This window comes from Polyodon spathula, chromosome 5 (genome assembly GCF_017654505.1).
Source record: "Polyodon spathula isolate WHYD16114869_AA chromosome 5, ASM1765450v1, whole genome shotgun sequence".
Classification (NCBI taxonomy): Eukaryota; Metazoa; Chordata; class Actinopteri; order Acipenseriformes; family Polyodontidae; genus Polyodon; species Polyodon spathula.
Window position 1 is genome coordinate 22,394,662 of NC_054538.1, and position 6,000 is coordinate 22,400,661.

The window sequence follows — 6,000 nt, forward strand, 5'->3', positions numbered from 1 at the left end:
CGGCCCACTAAAATGTAAACTGATTTGTTGTTATATACAGTAGTTTAATTTGGTCACCTGGCTCATTTGTATAATACAATGTCATACTATATCGCGTTTCTGACGCTGCTCACAGATTGCCGGTGTTAACTAATTGAGAGACTTATCATATTTGAACTTACGATCTCGCAATATTAAAAAAAAAACGAGCCCCTGGTCGTTGTCTGAGCAAAACACATTTTCATTGAGCTCAAATGAGTTACAATGCCTATAGAAAGTCTACACCCCCTAGAACTTTGTTCACATTTTGTTGTGTCAGTGCCTCAAACTTTCATGCATTTATTTGTTTTTTCCACACTTATCTACACACCATACTCCACACTGTTAAGGGGAAAGAAGTTGTTATTGTGAAAAAAAAAATGATATGTTAAAAATACAAAACTTAAAGATCATAATTGGATAATTCTGCACCCCCCTGTGTTAATACTTGGTGGAAACACCTTTGTCAGCAATTACAGCTGTGAGTCTGTTGGGATAGGTCTCTACCAACTTTACACACCTAGATTTGGTGATGTTTGCCCATTCTTTACAAAACTGTTCAAGCTCTGTCAAGTTCCTTGGGGACCACTGATGGACAGCAATCTTCCTGACAAGTGCCCCAGTCCCTGCTGATGAGAAACATCCCCATAACATGATGGTGCCACCACCGTGCTTCATAGTAGGGAAGTACAGAAGTACAGAATCTCCTCAGTGTTTTTTTGCATACTCCAAACGGAATTCAAGGTGGGCTTTCTTGAGTAATGGCTTCCTTTTTGCTACACTATCATACAGGCCAGATTTGTGGAGTGCTTGGGATATTGTTGTCACATGCACATTTTAACCAGTCTTGGCCATAAAGCTCTTGTAGTTGCCATTGGTCTCTTGGTAGCCTCTCTGATCAGTCTCCTTGTTGGGTCATTCAGTTTGGAGGGATGACCCGATCTAGACAGGGTCTTGGTGGTTCCATACACCTTCCACTTCTTAATAATCGTGTTGACCATGCTCCAAGGGATATTAAAAGATTTGATTTTTTTTATACCCATCCCAATCTGTGCCTTTCAACAACTTTGCATCTTGGTGCTCATGGTTGAGTCTTTGCTTTGAAATACACTACCCAGCAGAGGGAATCCACAGGAACTGCTGAATTTATCCTGAAATCATGTGAATCACTACAATTTAACACAGGTGGAGGCCACTTAACTTGGTGTGTGATTTTGAAGGCTATTGGTTACACCTGAGCTAATTTAGGATTGCTATTACAAGAGGGGTGGACACTTATCCAACCAAGCTATTTCAGTTTTTATTTTTAATTAATTTTCTACAAATTTCTAGAATATTTTTTCACTTGGAAGTTGTGGGATAGGATATGTAGATAAATGAAAAAAACAAACAAAACAATTTTAATGCATTTTAATTCCAGGCTATAAGGCAACAAAAAGATGAACATTTTGAAACGTGGTGTAGGCTTTCTATAGGTGCTGTATGTGTGATGGACTAGTAGTACTGCTGGAAACGGGCGGGACTACTGGTATACAAACTTCGTTCCTGTTCCAGGAAGTCTTGGTTCCTGAGTATTAAACAAAACACTATAATCAGATGTTTTTCAGAGGGTGGTTTGAATGCACTGGGCTTCCAGACAATTAATACTCTTTAAGATTAAATTGATTAATATGTATCTATGAAGAAATCCCCTTGGTTGTAGATTCCTAATCACATTTTTAAAGAATGTGGTAATCTTGATTTTTTTTACTATCTTACAATTACAACTGTAATAAATTGCCTATCAAACTCTCAAATTTCCATAAACAAACTCTCAACTCATGGAAGATTGCTTTCAAACATAACTTTTCTCCAAATAGCAGTATAATTTGGAATAATCAACTTGTGTTAACTAGGAATAGATCCATGTATATAAGCGAATAGACAGATGGGGGGATGATATTCATATCTGATCTGCTAAATGATGGAGGTGATCTTTGTACATACAACAAATTAATTAGCAAATTCAATGAATCAATGGAATGATGTGCCCCTTCTGATATTTAGAAGCTTCAACAAATTAGTTAAAATTTCAAAATGCATGGTCCTATTCCTCGATAACTACGATGGTTAAAGTAATATCACGTGGCTATTAATATTATGAAAATTCCACATGCGTACGGCTAAATTTGTAAATTCAAACTTGTTTTGTATCGATCTGAAATCTTTTCATTCTTCTCTACAAAAAACTGGTCCGGATATGGATGAGAAGTAAAAAAAAATGGAGGTGGTAAAAGATAAAATACAGGAAAATATGAATAAATTAGAGTTAATGGCAAAAAAGTGTGGATTTAAAATTTCATTACAGAACTGAAAGCATGCATTTTTTCTAAACAAATCAAAGTAAAGAACAATTAAAGAATAGAATGAGGCCAGATATTTGGGGATTTATTTAGATAAAAAAAAAATGATGTGGCATAAACATATCAAAATTATAACAGACGTGTGAAGGAAGATTACATTTGCTGAAAGCAATAGCAGGTACCAGATGGGGAGCAGATCAAAAGAGACTTTTTCTGATATATAAAGGTACATAAGAAGTGTAATAGATTATGGGAGCCCAGTTATAGAGGCAGTAAGTAAGAGTCAATGAAAGCGTTTAGAAGCAATTGAGCACAGGCTTTAAGAATGTGTACAGGAACAATGAGATCGTCACCAGTTGAGGCTTTGCAAGTAGTGATAGGAGAGATGCCACTAACATTAAGGAGAACATTACTTAATACAAGGTTTTGGAATAAGATTCAATCTTAGTGAAGAACATCCAGTGAGGGGGGAGTATTGGGACAAATATGGTATGAATATGAAAATGGGAAAAAGCTGGTGGAACATTTGCATTTCATATGACAAATTGCATTTCATGTGACACATTGGGCAAAAGATTAAGATTGAAGAAATAAAAAGAATCGAAAATAGAAATGGATGTGAAAAAAATGGATGCCATAAAAAATATGTTAACTGTTAACCATAATAATTAGGAATTAACATGGAAACTAAGATAAAAGGACAAAGATATGTTAAAACATAAGGAAGAGATGTTACAGATATACACAGATGGATCAAAAGGCCCTAAATCTGGGAAAACAAGATATGCTTATTATATAAACACATTTGAAATATGTAAAAGGGGAAGATTATCAAACCATTTATCAGTATGGCCATAGACAAAATAGAGGAATTATTTAAAGAAAAGGATATTTTGATTCTTACAGATTCTCTAAACTCGATCCAGGCATTAGAATCGGAAACAGGAGATAGGATATATATTATATATAAAAATATTCAGAAATTACATACTAGCTATAAAAATGGTAAAAAAAAAATATATTCTGATAGCCTGGATTCCATGTCACTCAAGTGTCTTTGGAAATTGAATTGTGGATTTTGAAGCAAAAAAAAAAAAGCAATTCTGAATAAAGAAAGTGACATAATAACATCCTTGTGGCAAAGTGGTTTACAGTGTGCAGGTGCAGGTGATCAATAAACACAGACAATTAAAATCCAGGTCCAATGGTGTTTTATTTTATAATCCAATTGCCTGATGGCGAAACAGCAGTAAATAATAAGAATGATAAGCAATACAGCGGCATGTATTGCTTTACTATAATCCGCGGGTTGGTCGCGAAATAATAAACAGTCCCGATCTTTTACACCCACACATAACAGAAACACAAGGTGAAGTGTTGCCCAGGTTTAGTGCTGGCCTTTAGTGACAGCTACGGATCGTGTTTCAGCCGTCTAAATAATAACAAACAGTATTTTTAGACAGGACAAGAAACAAACAAAACACTTGCAATAACACAGGTTTCTCCTTCCGGTTCATGTTTAATCATTACAGTGAAACATATATTCATGAAATGCAATAAGTATATTCAGCAAAGAAACATTAAACAGAAAGTTAAGTGAAATAGAAATTGAAGTAGCAACAGTAAATTATATTTTGAAGTTAGAAGGGGTAGAAAGAGAAATGTGTATTTATAAGAACATATGAAAGTTTACTAACGAGAGGAGGCCATTCAGCCCATCTTGCTCGTTTGGTTGTTAGTAGCTTACTGACCCCAGAATGCCATCAAGCAGCTTCTTGAAGGATCCCAGGGCATCAGCTTCAACAACATTACTGGGGAGTTGGTTTCAGACTCCCACAATTCTCTATGTAAAAATGGGCCTTCTATTTTCTGTTCTGAATGCCCCTTTATCTAATCTCCATTTGTGACCCCTTGTCCTTGTTTTTTTTTTCAGGTCGAAAAAGTCCCTTGGGTCAATACCTTTTAGAATTTTGAGTGCTTGAATCAGATTGCCGCGAGGTCTTCTTTGTTCAAGACAGAATAGAGTCAATTAATTTAGCTTGTCTGCATATGACATGCCTTTTAAACCCAAAATATCTTTGCACTCTTTTTTCATCAGCAATATCCGTTTTGTAGCAAGGTGACCAGAACTGGACACAGTATTCTCGATGAGGTCTTATTAATGCATTGTTAAGTTTTAGTATTACTTCCCTTGATTTAATTTCAACACTTTTCACTATATATCAGAGCATTTTGTTTGCCTTTTTATTGCTTTCCCACATTGTCGTTGTATTTATAATGCACATTTTTATTGCCTGTGTGCAGTACAATACACTTTTCTCTATTAAATGTAATTTGCCATGTGTCTGCCCAGTTATGAATGCTGTTTAGATCATTTTGAATGACCATTGCTACTGCAATGGTGTTTACCACTCCTGCTATTTCTGTGTTATCTGCAAATTTAACAAGTTTGCTTACTATACCAGAATCAAAGTCATTAATGTAGATTAGGAAGAGCAGAGGGCCTAATACTGATCCCTGTGGTTCTCCACTGGTTACCTCACTCCATTTTGAGTTTTCTCCTCTAATTAGTACTTTCTGTTTTCTACATGTTAACCACTCCCTAATCCATGTGCATGCATTCCCTTTAATCCCCATTGTATTCAGTTTGAGAATTAATCTTTTATGCGGGACTTTGTCAAAAGCTTTCTGGAAATCTAAATAAACCATGTTGTTTGCTTTGCAGTTATCCATTGTTGATGTTGCATCCTCAAAAAAAATCAAGCATGTTAGTTAAACACTATCTCCCTTTCCTAAAAGCATGCAGACTGTTTCCCAGGATACTGTTACCATATAGGTCATTTTACATTTTGGATCTTGTAGTTTCCATGAGTATAAAATATTCCAAATTATAAAATGCATAGGGAAATAGGAGAAAACATAAGAAAAGACTACTATATATATATATATATATATATATATATATATATATATATATATATATATATATATATATATAAAGGTAGAGGGTGCTCATCTCCATTCAGATGGCATGCACCAGCAAACCCAAGGAAGCAGAAGCAGGGAGGCAGTGCAACATTTCTGGTTGCAATCACTCCTGGGTGGCACTCGGGAGCTTGAGTCTGCATGGGTTGCCACGAAAGGGCCCCCATAGACCATCATTGGTGCACTTATGCACCGGCGGTGACCCCGTTATGGGATTTAAAGGATTCAAGGGATGCATTTGGACTAAAATAACTTTGTTGGCGGGCTGTAGGCTAAGGGAGCCTGCAAGATCCTTGGGGCTGAGTGTGTAAGCAGAATGTACGGTGTTGGTATCGCATGCACAATTGTCGAGATTTATGTCTGCTTAATAAAATATTTGCTACTCTCCCCGAAGCTACCTTGTCTAGTCTCGTCTGTTCTTGCCTGTTCTAGTTATGTTTCCTGAAAAGCTGTTACACTACAATATTAAAACACTGGTAGTCAAGCGTAACACATTGCTGTGTACCAAAAAATAATGTATTCAGTGTTCCCCAGAAACCAAAAAGCCCTCAATACAACAGTCATGTTAGATCAAAGACACCAACACATTTAATATAGTATTTAAATAACTGCAAATATGAAGCCACTTCATCAAATTATCTTATAGATAACTTGT